Consider the following 18,495-nt stretch of genomic DNA (forward strand, 5'->3'; position numbering starts at 1 on the left):
GGGAGTTTCCAGTCTGTGGTTTTAAACACATGAATTTCAAATGAAGTCTAAGGTGGCTTTGATCTGGTAGGATTTTATTAATATTTTTCTAAATATTTCTGATACATCTGTCTTCTATTTATAAGGATTATATTATGCAGACCTATAAAAAAGGAAAACATTTTTAGATTTAAGTAATAATGCCAAATGCTAGTTAATTAATAACCTGATTTTTATCCTTGCTCCATCATTTCTTCAACATCTTTTCAAATATTAATTTGATGTAAATCAAAATGTCACACTACTTGCATATGCATATGAATGCAAGTTATGTCTACATGACATATGGTGTTCAGTTAAGCCTGTCGTAGTTGACATATGTCTAAGTAAATCTCTTTTTGGTATTCAATATGTAAATGTATTCATTTGCATTTTGCTGTGGATAAGGTGGCATTGGGCATTTTTGGCCCTTACAAAGATTTAAACTTTACAAGAGAGTTACTTGAAAATTTTTGATATGCAGCATAAAGACCCCAGATCTCCACTGCTGCTAATAAATTCAACTTGTAATAAACCGGTGGTCAGTCTGACTTACTCTGCTGATCTTCACTGGGCTTTTAGTTTTGTAGGTTCTGGTCCATAAATTCGTGGCATCTAAAGAACTACAGACTTTACAGTGTCCCCCTCTTCTCCTGACATTACATGCTGTTCTGTACTGGGGGAGTTCACTGACATTCTTTTGAAAGAAGGTATTGGTAATCTGCTCATTCTAGTCTTAAATGCTTTACTTTTGATTTTGGTTGTAGCCAGTATTCAACGTGTGAACATCTGCAGTGTCCAGCAGAGCGCCTCAAGTAGTTCTTTTAATCCCTCATTCTTGATTGTGATAAGCAACACTGGGCTGCTAACTTGTCATACTGCAAAAAGTCTGGATAACAAAGCTTTCAAAAAATTCAACTCCCTTCTCTAATGTTGCCATAGCAATATCTTCCTGCAAATTCCTATGTGAAAGTTTTTAACTTAACTTGAATAACTTAATTAAGGAAAGAGTACTTAAAAGTTCTAGTTCTACATGCTCTAATTTCCTAGACATCCATAATAATGAATTTATTTTTGGAAAAGGAATGAGAACAAATAATTCTTTAGTGGGGGAATATAATGTGTTTTAAATAGATAGTCTGCAATGTATGCAAAAAATGGAGAACACCTTTTGTGAAGTTAAATTGAAATACACTGAAAGTATTTGGAGATTTCATAACTACATGAACTGCTCTCTTGAGTGATAGCAGGCTTAGCTTTATTTCCTCAGAACAGTAAGATAAATTCAGACAGGGTAGAGGAGATCAGTTCAAATTAAAACTGCATTGTTTAGCATAGGATTAGTAAGAAGTTTGAACTAATTCCACGAGTTTGAGATGTTTTCATCTAGGCAAAATCTTTGGGACCTCAGCATCCCTAGAATGTGATACAGCAAAAGGCTTTTCAGGTATTCATTTTGGGAAGCTTCAGGTTGTACTTCAAGTGGTTTTATTCTTTGGTAAGTCCTATCTTTTTGGGGTTAATTTGTTTGCAGTGTATATAATGCTTTATAACTGAGTAGGGGGAAGATTGCTTTCCTCTAAAAGGTAAAGAATTTATACAATTTATCAAAATACTTATTATTCATCTGATGGTCATGCATATCTTCAAGCCTCGTTTGAAGGTTAGCCTGAAAGCTGTCCCTCACTGCAGCTATTTGGAGATTATTAGCATTGAGCCTCCTCCTCGGAATGCCACCCCTCTTAGGTTTGGGCTTGAGGTGGAAATTGAGTTTGCAATGCACAAGGCAGTGGTCTGTTTGACATTCTGCACTAGGCATCACTCTGGTCTGGCAGACATCACGAATATTTCTCTGGCGCACTAAAACATAATCAATGAGGTGCCAATGTTTAGATCGAGGATGCATCCAGGTTGTCTTCCAGCTGTCTTTCTGCTGGAAGATAGCGTTGGTGATGGTAAGCTGTTGCTCTGCACAGGACTCTAGTAAGAGGTGGCCGTTATCATTGCAGGGTTCTCGCACTAACTTTATTCACAATTTTCTTCAGCATGATGCTCCAAAGGGCTATGGTAGACCTCGATGAACAAAACGGCATTTATATTCTATATTGTACTGATGGTAGCCTGTTCAATCTAAGGCGACTGAAGGCCCACACTAAGACCCTAAATCATCTTGTCTGCGAACTGCTTTTTGCTGATGATGCCGCCCTTGTCGCCCACACAGAAGCAGCTCTGCAGCGTTTAACATCTTGCTTTGCGGAGGCGGCTGAGGTTTTTGGGCTGGAAGTCAGCTTGAAGAAGACAGTAGTCCTCTACCAGCCTGCACCGCAAAAAGGTTATCGCCATCCCCATATTAGCATCGGTGAGTCAGAGCTTAAGACAGTTCAGCAGTTCAGCTATCTGGGAAGCATCATTTCTTTGGATACCACGATCGACAAAGAGATAGACAACAGAATAGCAAAGGCATATAGAGCCTTTGGAAAACTCCATAAAAGAGTCTGGTGTAACAAACAGCTGAAGAAAAGTATAAAGATCAGTGTCTACAGAGCCATTGTATTGTCTACTCTTTTATATGGGTCTGAATCATGGGTCATCTACTGTCATCACCTGCAACTCCTCGAACGCTTTCATCAGCGCTACCTCCGTACAATTCTAAACATCCATTGGACTGACTATGTGTCTAATGTCACTGTCCTCGAACAGGCAGGGGTCACCAGTACCTAGGCCATATTGCTGAAATTGTAGCTGCGCTGGGCAGGGCATGTCTCTAGGATGAAGGATCACTGCCTCCCCAAGATCGTGTTTTATAGTGAACTTGCCACCAGTAGCCGCAAGAGAGGCGCCCCAAAGAAGAGATATAAGGACTCCCTGAAACAATATCTTAGCCTCGGCCAAATCGACTATCATCAGTGGTCCACCTTGGCCTCCAATCGGGAGACTTGGAGGCACACCATACATAATGCTGTTGACTCCCTTGAGAGTTTATGAAGAACTAGCCTTGAGGAGAAAAGAATGCAGAAAGAATCGCGCCCCACCTGTACCACCCAAGGAGACCTTCTGCTGTGCTTTTTGTAGCCGAATTTGCCTATCCTACATCGGCCTTCTTAGCCATCAGCGCGCCTGTAGTAAGCATGGGCAAAGCCCTTCCTAAATCTTCGTTCGCGAAGTCAAGCCATGAATGCATGCATATGCCTTCTGAAAATATATTCACCTAAGATCTGCTTTTTGGCTCCACTGCATTTTGCAATGAAGGTTCATTTGAGTTTGTTGTGCAAAGAATGGGTGATGCATAAGAAGAAATTTTGGGTATGAGGCTTATTCATTGAACAATATTCTATCTAGTACTGTGAACAGATTTCTAATACAAGCATGCACATTTTCATTTTCCTCCTTAACCACACTTTTATTTCCTCCTTAACCACACTTTTATTTCCTTTTTAACCAGTGTTGTGCCATGGTCAATATTCCAGCTGTTGCTTTTTGCTGAGTTATACACTTGTGATGTTAAAAAGATATACTCCCTTTACAAAATCAGTATTGTCAGGGTAAATCCACCTGCTGTTTAACTACCCAGTGCTTATTAAGGATGCAAAGCTAATGAGTGCACCTAACTGGCATGCCACAAATCTCTACTTTTACGCTGGCAAATCTGTAAGGCTTTTGTTACTGCAAACAAGATAGTACTGCAGTACAGCCACTGCAATATGGTTGTAGTAAAAGACTAGATGATAACTTGCTTGGCATGGTTCTAGGTTCTAGGGTTTTTTTTACAAATATATATTAAAGGAAAATGTTTTTCAAATAGCTATTCTCCATACTGCCCCAAAGATCAGATTTTACAAGAGCTTAATTCATATTAAAACCTGAAATTAAACAGTGATATTTAAAAAATATATAAACTGATTGGAACCTGCTGGTTGATTATTTTAGCTACTTCCTTTTCTACCCTAAATGGGAACTGCTGACTTTAAAAATCTCTGTTTATAATCATATACTTTGATTGCTAACAGAAGGCTGAAAATCTCATCTTCAAATGGTAAAATACAAAGCACACAGTTCCAGTGAATTTTTAAGGAGTGGCTTTCTAATCTGGTGGTTGGGTTTCATGTTCTTTGTTCTTCTCACTATTTAAAGTTTGCACATATGGTTCTGCTACTGTATGATACTACAGTGGCCCTAGAATAGTTAGTAGTAGTTATCCTCAAAGTCTCCTTGTCCTTACAGTGCAGGAGTATATCATTAGTACACGGCTATGTTATTATCTCTTGACTGTTTTTGCATCTTTAGATTTTCTGCTTTTAATACAATCACTAACTAGAATAACACAAGTAAAATGAAGTCTTCCCACACTAACTGGTAATTATCACCATATGTAGACAAATGTATCTGGATGATGACTAAGATTAGAGATGTTATCTCCCTAACGCTTATTATTTGATTTGTCCAATCCTAGGACATAATGCTGCAATTAAAACATAATTTCTACATGAAATTTATTAAAAGCATTCTAACACCGTGACAACACAACAGTGGACGTGGCTCTTTCATTAATGTGTTAGCATCCATTACTTGTAAAGAAGCTGACCAGTTTTACAACGTCCATTTTGCTCCTTAGGTTACAGGGAAGCAATGGCATACACTAAACTTTCTGAATAAGAGTGTCATTCTGTTGGAAACTGAATCCCATTGATGTGTAGTACAGCCCAGCATCTTTCTTTAAAAGTAGTGGAGCTCAAGAGATTACTCTGGTTACAGCCACACCAGTGTGACGGGAGAGAGGTCATCTTTAGACTCATGATCCCAGCTAGTTTTGTCATTTCAGACTCCTAACACATTTTACTTAAGTATTGCTTTATTTTAAAGACGGAGGAAACTTACTTTCTCCTACCAAAAGGACAACATAAATTCGCATGTGTATATTGGGAAGGGGGGAAAAAAAGCCTGTGAATTTGGTTTACCACGAAGTTATTTGCAATGCAAAACTGCCTGTAATTTCAACATACAAATACAAACCTGATTACTGTGTTTGAAGGAAAGCTATTTTTGACAATTTGACCTCCTTGAGTGATACAGTTTGAACCATGCTCTCTTTGTGCAGCCCACATCTTTGTAAGATGATGTAATCAAAATAGCTATGGTTAGTATGTTGGTTGCTTAACTGTACTTAGAGCACCATGGGCTTTTTTTCTTACATTAGTGGAGAAAATAATGTTGCACAGCTAGTGAGTCTTATTCTAGGCTGGGTATCTACCCAGAAAGAAGAAAAGTCATGTTAAGAAAATCAGTAAGTCTGTAACTGTTTAACCACATTATTTTTGCATAGTGAAGTAACTAGATGTTTAGGTACTCTTTCCCAGTCTTGTTTTTAACATGTAAAATGTTGAATTGAAATGTTCAACAGTGAGATATTTTTATACCAAGGTTGTCTGGCATGACCAGTTCAAGAGATTAAGCAGCAGATTAGACTATTTTAAGAAAAACAGCTGATACGGTAGTAACAAGATGAATTTGGAGTTAGTACAGAGTTGAGATTGAATAAAAGAAAGGGAAACATTTCAAGGTATTTGAAGGCAGCCATGGCAACCATGTAACTTCTCCATCTTGCAATTAGTTTGCCATTTAAAATATTGTAGGTTTTGGTCTCAGTTAAGGTGAAATTGAGTTGTAAAATTATTTCTTTTCCAGAAAAAATTATGTTTTGTCTTATGTCCTAACTCACATTTTCTTGCCTTTACATGAAGGCATCTTTTATATGAAGGAAAAGAATAATCATTCTTTTCCACTTACTGAATTATTTCCCTGCAACGTCTTGATTTATCTCCCATTTTGAAAGGAGAGGCTCTCTTTTTTTATTGTTAGGGGTAGAGTTTAAAATAAGTGTGTGCCTATTCTTATTCAAAGATTGTTTTATGTTTTATTACAGGATTCATACCTCAGAAATCAGTGTATCTTAAAAATATTCTGCCTGCTAGATTCCTACTTACATGCTTTCAAGCTGTTACAAGGCATATGAAATACAGGTCTAATTTGAAGGTTTTGTGCAGACTTTAATCACAAATATACACCTAGCTGAATCATAGATATTTTTTTACAGATCTAAAAATACACTTAGTAATTGCCTTGTGAATAAAATTTACTGGTTGCCTAGAAAGCTCCAAACCTTGAGCAGTAAAGCTTTCACCAAGGTTACTATTAAAAATCATGCTTGCAGTGTCCAGCCGTGACATGGGGTGTACAACTGCACAAATCAGTTTGCATTTTTGGGAGTAGAATCTTGGCTCTTTTATGAAGAAGGTAGGAGAGAGAAAAGGCCAATAAGTTATGCCATTGACATTAGTTAATAACTGCACAGAAAGACTTACTGTATGTTTATTATGGTCCATGTCTGGCACATTTAAGTGATATGACTGATCATAACATTTGCTTATGCATATAAATATTTAAATATCTGAATTTTGTCCCTCACTGCAGATTGAGAAGTACAGTCTATAAAAGTATGAACTCTGTGAGCGACAAAATGCATATAAAATGTCTCAGTGTTTGAGGTAGATGTTGGTGGGCTCCATGATTGTCAATGATTGGTCCATGATTGCTGAGCTTTCAAAGAATATCACTCTCGTGTTTGTTGGGCCAGTGTTACAGTTCTGTATAATACTAGTTCAGCAGTACCCTAGTGTCTGTTCCTTATCTGCATTATTCAATCACAGTAGTTGTGTCTGGAGAACAAGACAAGCTTGAAAATGATAAAGGACTACTCATGCAAAAGTAAAACCAATTATTATCACATCCTTAAACCAGAATTTCTTCTTTATAATTATTTTTTGCCATAATCATGAAATCTAACTGTGCTACCAAGGACTGTGAGGAAGCCTGGCAGTGAAAGCTGCATGAGAGGGTGAAGGTTTAGTTTTATTTTTGTGTAAATTCTTCCTTTGACAACTGGGTATCTCACACAAAAATATATAGGAGTTCTACCAGCAGTTGTATTTAAAAGAAAATAAAATCTTTCAGAATCATAAAATTAAGACCAGGACATGATGTAAATAGCTCCAGTGTAATAAAATCTCTCTTAGATAAGAAACATCTTTAGAAATAGCTTTCTGTATTTCTGTTATTTGATTGAAGCATGAGTTGAAAATAATGCTTGCTTAGATTCCAAGCTATGTGTTTTATTTTTTTAGTAAGTGATCTGACATTACTTATGAAAAAAAATGAGGTCTGGAGAACTACAGCTCAACTTTATAGTCCTACTAATATTTTATGTGAAAAATCACTGTGTTGCTATCACTTACAAGTTCCAAATCTGGTAATTCCATTTGATGCTATGAATGATGAATTAAAATAATTTTTTATACAGGGATGCCTCAGTAGTGAAACTAAAACAAGGTGGTATTATTTTGCAAAAAGTTGTGAAAGAAAAGTGTAACTTAATCTTATGACTCTGCTGTGGATATTGAACTATATTTTAGCATCAACTAATGTTGTAGATTAATTCAGTAATAATTTAAAGAGAAACTACTATAAATACTGTATGAAATCCATTCTTCAAGGGCCCTTTTCAGAAGCTGACTTAATACATTTAATGCTGTTGCAGCACCTCTGTGTCCTTCAGCCACCCATGAAAAACAGAAATGAAGCATATCTTACAAAAATAACAGAAGGAGCTGATATGGAAGTGTTGATTTATTGATTTGAGGAGCTTTTTAAATGACGAGTATGGTCTAGTGCAAGCAGTGTTTGCCTATGCTTCAGAACAAGTTTCAGGTGTAATATGCCATCTAGTGTTTAATTCCCAAAAGGAGCAGAACACTGTAAAATCCCGAATCTGGCTTCATCAACAACAGTACACCTTGGGAGTTCGTGTATTTCCTGAAATGTTAGGTTTTCAGGAATATACTGTGTCTAAACAGTAGATTGAAGAAACAGTATTTACTCTGTTTTTACTGATTTTATTTTACTGTTTACTATCTAGTACTCTCTTGAATAACCTTTGTTGCCTGTGGGTGCATATCTGTTGAAAAACTCTCTTCCCATCTATAGCCATGCAGTTTGATGTTTATGCCTGAGGTAATGTTGATACCTGCAGTGCCCTTTGTAAGAGTGCCTGCTTTATGTTATATTTACAAAGAAGTTATATTACAAAGAGAAACAGTTTTCTAAGGGCTTCTAAATGCATCTAGCAGGGTATGGAAAAATTTGAATAACCCCAGAGATTTTGTAAGGAATACTCACAGAATACGTTTCGTAATGTAATGGAATATCCTTATAATAAGCTGAATATGACAACATTGACTTACTCTGCTTCTATCATACAGAGATAGGATTCCATGCATTCAAGTAAAATGTTGCTTAAAAGTGTGTTTTTATAAGGAAAAAAAAGCTTCTGTATCTGAGGAGGGGAAGAGGAGGTATAAAAACATTTGAAAACCTAAAGCTAACAGTGCCACAGTGGGCAATTTTCTTTCCTTTTCTTATTTGAAATGTTCAAAACTCATGAGCAAATGGTGCAGATGGGTTAATTTTCTCTCAATAAAGCAACAAAAACTGGGGGGCATGGTTCTGTCTCTGAGTTGAGATTTAAGCAAAAATAAAATTCAAAAATATTTCTGAAGTCCTAATTCAGTAAGGGTTTTAAACATGTTTATTTGCTTTACTGAATCAGAGCCATAAAGTGTCTTTTTGATGCTATGCTATGTATCCTTGAAGTGTTAAATGAATAGAGCACTGTAAGTTTATTTTAAATGTACAGATTTTGTCACCAGTCCACATAATAGATTCAACTAAAAAATTGTAATTTAGTGAGCACCCATTTCAAATTATGTAAGAATTTCAGTTTTTACAAACAAGGATAATGTGTTGAAGACACTAAATGTTGATATAGTCAAGAGAGATGGATTGAAATAGAGCCCCATAGTGCTGTTCTTCAGTAGTCTTAGGATTCTGACTGAAACTGGAAAAGAACTCACTTAACATCCACCTTAAAATCATTCTTGCTTTGGAATGAACTGACCCTTCTTTCTAAAAGCCAACATTTTTGTCTAAAAGCAGTGCCAGTGTGTAAGCAATGGTAAACTAGAACTTTCAGGTTGAAAACTTCTGAACTTATGAGAGCTTCTGAAATAATACTGTTAAAATGCATGAAAGTACTCAAAAAACAGTAATTTAAGAAAATGTAATAGGGCCTTGATATTTTAAAAGTACCATCTTTTTGCTTAGTAAGCCTGATCTTCAAAACAACAACAGGAAATTAATTTTAACACTTCTCAAGAAATCTGAATTTATTACAGGAATGGTCATTGATAGCTAGTTGGGTATGTCACGCTGTTGTTGGCATCTTAGAACACACCTTGGAGCTATTTTGGTGTTCAAGTCCCTTTACAAAGTTGATTTAATTAATACCTGGTACTTTTTTTCCCCTCCTCAGAGTAACTCATATAAGGATATGCTTTAATTTTAGTCAGAACAAGAAGGAGCAATGAAGGAGCTCACTATATCCAAGCTCTTTGTGCTTCCAATTTTTATTTTGTGTCAATTTTCTAAATTAGCCTCATTTTTTAACAGTTTCAGGCAGAGCAGTGTAGAAGCAGCTTGTTTTATGGTCTGGCAGGCAGCTAAGCTGAACTGGGAACTATTTAAGATATTTGTTAGACAAATACAACTTTCTCTTCATTCTGGCTGAAGAGAAATGCTTTTGTAGTGAGTAATCTTACTATGACAGCAAACTCTAGAACCCCTGTATTTACAATTAGCAGCAGTTGAAGTAATAGTGTATAAATGGAAAAGATTAAGTGGTATCTCTTAGAAAAATGCAATACATTATTTTATTTGAAAATTATTGTCAGTCGAAATACTGTGGAAAACTGCAGATCTTGTTTTTTTTAATTAATTGGTTGCATTAAATGTAAACAGAATAATTCAGAAATATTTTCTGTTTGTATATAAGCTAATTATAACATTATTCTTGTTGCATGTTAAATTTTGTAAAAACTTGAGCTGTGAGTGTGTTTCTGTAAACTGTGCTATACCCCTAGTAGACCTTGGTCCACAGCAGGATGTGAATCAGTGGGCATCGGTTTTCATTGATCCGGCTTAGGCCTTTCATAATTATAGGTGAAAGGCAGCCCTGACCAAGCTCACTGGAAGTCATAAACTGAACTTCCTCACAAAAACAAAAGAGTATGACTCTTCCCTTAAGAGGAAGGTAGTGTTCCACTTGTACAGAATACCAGCCCAGATAGGCACTGAAAACTGAGTGCCTGTCAGTCTTGGGAAAGTGAATTTTACTGTCACATAAAAAGCTATGATTTGCTTCTTAGAGCAAAGCCAGAAAGTGATTAATACAATTCACTATCCCTCAACCAGATGGATGTTATACACCTGTTCAGTGGATATCCATATATACATGCCATTCATACTCACAGTTTTTAAATATTAAGTATGCACATGAATTTACAGTTATCTGTAAAAATTCTGATTCATGGAGGTTTAAAAATGTTACCTTACAAAATTAGTTTTTATGGGAATTATAATTAGAATGTGAAAGAGCAGATTGTTCCATTCATTAGGAAAATATGTCTGCAGAATACTAATTTCACAATACTGGTAACTGATGGTGTAAGTATTGTGTAGCAGAAGGAGCTCAGCTTGCCTGTTCAGATCTCAGATGGAACTTGAGCTCCTGGAAGTTTAAAAATTCTATACTTAACTTACAAATTCCTGCAACTGTTGATGCAGAGAAAAAACAATGAAACAAGAAGAAATCAGAAAACTGGAAAAGTAGAACTGATGTGAATATATTAGCTTCCATTTCAGATAACATTTTCTTGATGTTTCCAATGTCTGGCTAACAGTTTGAAATGGCAGATAGAGTACAATATGGCTTCTATACCTAAAGACAGACTGCTATTCATGCAAGTTCTGAGTTTATAGAATTCTTCAATGCATAGTAAGTCTTATTAAGACATGAAATACCATTTATGTGTTAAGAATTACAAAAATCTTTAATAAAATTTTCAAGGGCATATGAAAAGAAGGAATTAACAAAACAGATTTAATCTGTAGTAGTCTTTTTTTTCTGCTACAGTGGCACTGTCCTTAGCTATTCTTAACCTGGCTGCTTGTATACCTTTTGGTTTCAAAGCCTTCAGGGGTGTAAGCTTTCAAAACACTGTACTAGGATGTAAAGGTTATATTGTATCAGTTTACAGAAAACATCCTGTCTGCTACTATGCACAGTAGGCAAAAAATGCGGAAAAAAAAAATGGATGTGTTAGGGGATTTTGAAAGAACAAATAGTTCTCTGAGTTCACTTGACATGCACATTAAACTGACAAAACTAGCTTACAAGTCTTATAAATGTTTCCCAACCAAACTTGGATTAGGTTATCATCTTTGAATACGTAGTTTTACTTTCTCTGTAGATCACCTCAAATTATTTTGGTATAATTTTATGTGCTACCTGCATTATTGGTAAAGTAGTGACCAAGGTAATGTGGTCTCCTGGGCAGTAATCATCCCCTGTCAGCTATGCACAAGCTGAACCAGGAAGAGCAGAATTAACTCTTAAGGGCACATTTTGCTTGAGGATTCCCAAAGGCCTCTTTTCATGAGAGAATTGAATTCATTCTCATATACTGCCTTTTGAGGAAATGAAAGAAATACGCATTCAGCTTTGTTGAATGTTGAATTGAAAATACCCCTCCGAGTATTGTTACAGTGGCTCTGCATGTAGGTCTCCCTGCTGGAGGAAAGGTGTATAGTGCTCAGGGGGTAAAGAGAAGGTAAAATGCAAAATACATTGAAGAGTATTGTGAAAAGTCCTGAAAAAATTTTACACAGTAAGGGAGAAGTATCCAATAGACAGGAAGAATGAATAATCAAATGAGCATTATGGATACATTTAGGGGGAAACAAAACAAAAGGGAAAGATGTGATAACAAGATAGGAAATTACAAGTGAAAGCTAAAGAATATAAAGGTGAGGGGAAAGAGTTCTTGTGCACCTGGAAGGAAATAGTGCTTTACAGATTTTTTTAAATTTTTTTTTTTAAAGCGTCATGCAAAATTATCAATGAAACCTCATTACAGCTTAGGGAACAAAAGACTTTAAGTTAGCCTTGCTTTGGCATGTTTGCTATCCACCCTGACATAACATGTGCAAAATCCACCCAGAACTGTGCTGCCTGTTACGTGTGATCTCCTGCTTCCTACTTTTGTTGAGAGTATGTTCCCATGGCAACATACTATTGCATTATAGCTTAGGTATGTAAGTATAGCAAATTAAATTCACATTTGCATGTATGCAGATACCTTTCTTTTCCTGCATAAACACACGCATATGATGCAGATATTCAGATGGCATACTGTGTGTATCTTTTGGAGTCCAGGATGCTTGGTTAGGAAATAAAGGTGTATTTCATGAAGAGATGCATTTAAATAATACCACAGACCCCAGAGCTGGAAGGCCTAAAACTATAGATTAATTTCATAATTAGCTGTATATTTTGGAAGGTTTAAAAATGTATTTTTGAAAAGGAGGAATATTGTATGCAAGTCAGTTACGTATTGCAAACCTGAAATTCTGTTTTAAAGATTGACATTTAACGTGTGTGTGTTACATCTTGAGTTACAAATGTTGTGATAACCCAGTTTCAGCTTCGTACAGTTCTACATATTGGATTCCTTTAATGGAGGACTCCAGTGTTCTGTAATCACACCTTGTAAACATTGATATTGTGCTTTTTTTTCTAAATAATCAGGGTTCCCTCTAGGGAAGGTATAGAAACCATTGTCATTTAACTTAGCTGAGAGAGTTAAATTGGGTATTTTAAAAGGTAATTACAGTGACTGGGTTGTGGAGCTAGAATTCTAATGAGAGGTTTTCTTGTTACTGAGAATGCAAAGTATGTTTAACAATTCCTGGTCCAAATACCAGCATGCAAAACCAGAAAGTGAGAAAATAATGGAGTAAAACCACACTAAGCTTAGAAGGAAGAATAAATTTTATACCAGCTTTCTTTCTTCATGTATTAGTGGGAAATATAGCAGTAGCATGCAGTAGTAGAAAAGAAGATGTTGTAGTCATCTTATACTTGAATCCACTTGAAAACACTGCAGCTGAAGTTCCACATCTTTTTCCAGCTCTTCCAAAAAGCTACCAAGTGTTTTCATGTAAGTATAGCAGCTGCCCAGGAACTAAGTCTCAGTTGTACCAGGCAGCTGTTTTTCAGCAGCTGCAGCAAAAGGAGTGCTTTATTTTCTCATAGGTGAATTGAATGGAGTAATAAACTAGTCCTTAATGTGCCTTTATGTGATCTTACGTAACAGCTTTGGGCACTTTACAGGTTCCATACTTCATACAGTACTTCGAAGTCTACTGTGTGTTATATTTGTAGAAGAATATGATAATATTACAAAATCACAGTATGTATGTGTGAATTTATTAGGTCTTAAGCCTTTCTGCATCTGATCAGTGCTGTTATGACTGATAGCAGTCATGCTAATACACATTTAGCAGATTAAGAGGCTCCCTGACTGGTAATCCTCTGACTCTTTTTCCCCATCATCAGTATAATTTAAGGAATTACACTGTCATAAAGAAAACTATCAATAATAGGAAATAATTGTCCTTTGCTTTAGAAGATGTGCTAACATTGTTTTGATATGTACAAGGCAATAGTAATAGGTTGGGTTTATGTATCTGCTGAAGAGTAGACAACTTCTGTGTCTTTTTGTAGTGGTATGAGTGGTTGTAAGGCTTTTTCTTTTTTTGTAACTAAACATTCTAACAGACTCTTAAAACAGCTGGAACCTTTATTGATAGAGACTTGTAAAAACCAAATTAGGTCAATAGCTACTGCAGGTATTTGGAGTGTATGTGATGGAGCTTCATAGCCAGTGGAATATAGATGAGCATTTCCTGTCACTTTCCTGGTTTTCCATTATTCTAATGTGTTTCCTGACATGCACGTTTAGATTGTATCCAAACACTGCATTTTAGTGACACCCACAATAGCTGCTGATGTAATATTACTCTGTAATGAAGTGCTTTTCTTTGAAGGGAAGGAGATGATAACATTTTAATGAATTTCCTTTTTCTAGAAAGAATTATTGCTTGATCCAAGAGATGCATGTGGTGGAGGAAGGTTTTTTTTTTTAACTATATACATATATATATATATATAATTTTTTTTTTGTTAGCCATTGACAGAGAAAGAGGAAACACGTCAGAAAAAGGAATAAAGGAAAAGGAACTGGTGCTGAAAACCCTGTTCAAGGTAATTTATCAACATTTCTAAAACATACGTAATTATAAACTATGGTATGAGACTCCTTTGACAGCTTATTTCCAAGTTTAAGGAATACAGAAATCCAACACATTTTTAGATATGACAGTTGGGTCATAAATTGAATACATTTTGAACTAGTGTTCTAAGTATTAGCCTATATTTTTAAAGACTTAGATTAAAAAGCATGGCTAGTTTGAATTCTGCTTCTGTCTAGTGCCTTATTTAAAAGAAAAAAGATATGGCTGGCAAACCTAATTGAAGTATGATATAGGAAACAGTGGGCGTGGGAATTACTCTGATCTTACTAGAATCGTTTTTGAGATAACATTGCCCTGAGCTGCCAATACTTAGGATACTCTTGTAAACCACCTGATATGAATAAACATTGGAAATTTTTTAAAGTCATTCTACATTCAAGTGCATTATGAGTTTTACAATAATAATTAAAATACACATAAAGAAATTTTTGCTACTTAATATAAAGTTAAAAGAACCTACCAGACGCTGAATTTATTACATAAATTATTAGAAGTAAATTACCCAGTCCTTTGAATAATTTGCTCTATGAATACAGAATAAAGTATATATAAGTTGATTGTATCAATTCTTCAACAGATAGTTGTAAGTCTGATGCAACATTTCTATAGAAATCTCTTTACTTGCCCTGCACTAGTGGAGTCCAGTAGAAAAAAGTAAAACCAAAAAGCATGAATAATGCAGTATTAAGTATAACTTGTGGTTATACTTAACCTTTTTCCAACCCTTAGTTTCTAGGGACATTAAATTTCAATCTGCATATATTTTTGAATGTATCAGCACTTGATTTATTTGAAATATACCACAGTTCTAAACCACAACCCAGCACAATGAAAATCAAGTTGGTATTTTGTATGATGAATTCCCAGAACCAGGTAAAGCATGGGGCATCAACTGAGAGATTTCTTGTATTGCTTTTTTTTTTTCTTTTAATCAGGTAATGATGAAAATATAAATGGTAACATATGTAAAAATAATAATGTAGTAATAACTGATCCGAAGCTTCAAAACAGTCTCTCTCATGACAACTTTTTATGTAAACTTGTACAGATCACTTAACTCTCCCTTTAATCCAGCTGTGTGTGGTGACAATGCTCCTTGACTGCTGTGTGACTGACTATAGGTCAAAACTGAACAAAGTGTTATGTCTGATGAAAACAGGGGAGAGTGTCTCTGTTGACGCCAAAGGAAACAGAATGACATCCAGTGCTTGTGTACTATTATATAAATGGTAAATAGACATCCAAGTCTGATTATTTTCATTTATAATTTCCTACATGAAAAAACTGTGGCCTGCTTCATTACTTCTGTGTCTAGCTGCATTAAATACTCAAAACTCTGGCTTAGTAAAGAGCAAGTTGCATAGATTCAGATCAGGTAAGTTATATTGAGATGTAAACTCGTACTGTATAATTACCTTTCTAAAAGAAATCACATGAAAATCCCACTGAATTTTAAAGATGCATATTTAAGCATTAGCAGATTGTTCTTGCAGGGAGATGCCTCCGTCAAATCAGCCCTGCTCTGACAAGCATGTGTTGCTCTGGCAACGGAGACTATTGAATGTTAACACATTGCTCCAGTTCTGTTACAAATATGAAGTCTAAGATCCATGATACACATTTTCATTCTTTAAAAAGTGTCTGCTGTGCTTTTTCCTTAAAAATTTGATAGCTATGAACCGTTTTTTTCCTTCTAATATTTTCAGTTTTTGGAAATTCACTTTGGCAAGCTTCAAACTTGGCTATGGTGTGTTTACAAATAAAGCTGCAAAAAAAAATAAACCCAAACTCGTAAATACTGAAAGTTGATATACTATTTCATGAACAGTTTAATACAATTCTTTGTATGACTGGTGTTCAAAGGCAGCAAAGTTGGTTTTACAGTAATGATGCTCTATGTTAAAATAAAAAAAACCAAACATGCGTGTAAGGTCTGTTAACTGTATAGGAAAGCCTGTATACAATTATCTGTCTATTTTAAGTTAACTTATTTGTCTTTCATCCTTTGCATGTCATAAATAATTCTCTGCTAAATGACAAGATATGACTTGGGGGTTTGTAGAGAAAAAAAAAAAATTGCCATCATATAAATGATGGTAATTTTTTCACCTGCCAGTGTTGCTGGATATGTCAGAAGGCTGGAAGTTTAGGACACTAGTCCTAAAGAGCATCTGTTTCCTGAAAATTGATGCTCTTTGAGCAATTGAGCGTATTCTTTCTCAAAGACTGTACTTTCAGAATAAGTTTTTTTTTATCTTAAAATGAAGGGAAAAATTTGATCATCAGTCAGCCTTAGGAATCCTGTGTTGAATTCAAGAGCAAATTAGAACATAAGTAAAAATTTTATAACTTTGCTTTCTATTCTGCAGCAAAAGCAATAACATTGTAAGCTTGATGAGCATGTTTGCTGTAACAGAAAAGATGTATAGCTCTACTGTTTTAGTTTCCAACTGCAGAAGGTAAGAGTAGCACTTAGATATAGAAAACACATTGTAAAGCAGAGTAGGAAACATCAATCTTTGTTAATGCATTCTTGTCTGTATATCCAACCTGTCTTAATCAATGCATTAGCTATGCCAGATCATCTTGTAGCTGGCAGTTAGAGGAAAATGAGGAAAAATTAGACAGTCTGAAAAGGAAAACCTTAGTTTCCATGGAGCTACTCCAGTCTTTATGGACATATTTCTAGGTTAGAACTGTACTGTAGGTAGAAAAAAGAGCACGGAAATAAAGGAGCGGCAGAAAGGTTGTGTAAAAACATTTTAAAGAAGAAAGAAATTAAATTATAAAGAATATTTAGCAGTAGGCACTTCAGAGGTAAATAATTCCACAAGAATCAAGGTATTGTCAGATCACCTTGTCAGGTAGATAAATATTTCTGGCACTTTAACCTCTCTGGATTTTATTTGTGAAGAGTCAAGGATGTGGCATATTATCAGCAACGTAGAAACAAAACAACAGGAATTCCTCAGTCATTCTTTTCTATTTTGTAGTTTTGTGTTTAGCTGGTCCTGTATTCTGCCCCATTATTTCTCAGCTAGTCATCAGTGGTAGGGTAAGAAAGTTTCTATCACCTCATGAGCTCATATACCTCGTTCTAACAATTCTGAATGAAAGAATAGGAGTAGAAGAGCATCACTTTGTTTCCTTCTTGGGCTAAGTACCTCAGTGAGTGGTTTTCCTGGTTAAGACACCACCTTCCCCCAAAAATCCCAGCTAATCAAAAATACTGTTGAACTCAGCAGCAACACAGTTGAGGTTCAGCTTGATTTAAAGAGACAGCAACCAACCAACCCACACCCTTCCACCCAAACAACAAAACAAACAAACCACAAACTTTGCTGTAGCAGAGAATCAGCATTTTTATAGTGGAATATGCAATATTCTCATTTAGCTTTGCAGATTTCAAGATGCCGGTCCTCAGCGGTCAATGATCTTTGTCAAAAGGCAACTGTGTCTGACTATATATTCAAACCAATTGACTGCTTCAGCCAGCACACTAGCACCCAGCTGTATTTGAACTGAGTCTCCCCTGTACATCTAATTATGAAGAATATCATTAAGGGCTCATTAAAGGGGTAATTACTACTTTCAGAAACTTCTATAATGAAACCCTGGCGTTCTAGAACTGCAGTTTAAAGACAAAAGCCTATTTTAAAGCATCATCTAATAAATCTCTGGACTAAATGGAGTACTTTCAGGCAGAAGTTTTGCAGATTACTAGAAACAGAGCATGTCTTTTAATTTGTTTCTGAATTCTTTCTTCTCTACTTGGCCTGTTGTTTCAGTACAAGTCCAACTCAGAGAGTAGCATTGGCAGTAAAGCTTAATGAGACTTTAAAAAACAGTAAGCTTAGGTCCAAATTTTGTATTAAAGGAGAAGAGATTAAACACAGAGATTTGGAGTCAATTGTGACTACTTAAAAATACAGTCATTGGTCAAGGGTACAAATAAAATCTGTCCAAGCAGCTAGCTTTGATGCTGATGTGTCTAGCATCAGGTAGACACACAGCTACCTTTGCTTTAGTAGCTGTGCAGTGTTAGGGTTCAAACACTGCTATTTTGCTAGGATAGCTTTTTGACCAATTAACAATTCCTTTGCCAACTCTTGGGCAGTTCTAGCACCTGAATGAACTAAGAAGAAAAGTTTCATT

General features: G+C 35.6%; 1 long non-coding RNA gene across 1 annotated transcript in view; it reads left to right on the forward strand.

Moving 5' to 3' along the window:
• The first annotated feature begins 1,269 nt into the window (after positions 1-1,269).
• LOC133207314 (uncharacterized) overlaps positions 1,270-18,495 on the forward strand; it is a 59,783-nt gene continuing 42,557 nt past the window's right edge. The window contains exons 1-2 of the long non-coding RNA XR_009724012.1: positions 1,270-1,516; positions 14,214-14,290. This is a non-coding gene — a long non-coding RNA (uncharacterized LOC133207314). The remainder of the gene's footprint in view (positions 1,517-14,213; positions 14,291-18,495) is intronic.

This window comes from Neopsephotus bourkii, unplaced genomic scaffold, assembly GCF_033783945.1.
Source record: "Neopsephotus bourkii isolate Nb327-2 ecotype Australia unplaced genomic scaffold, CSIRO-AGI_Nbou_v1 NB_1863, whole genome shotgun sequence".
Lineage (NCBI taxonomy): Eukaryota > Metazoa > Chordata > Aves > Psittaciformes > Psittacidae > Neopsephotus > Neopsephotus bourkii.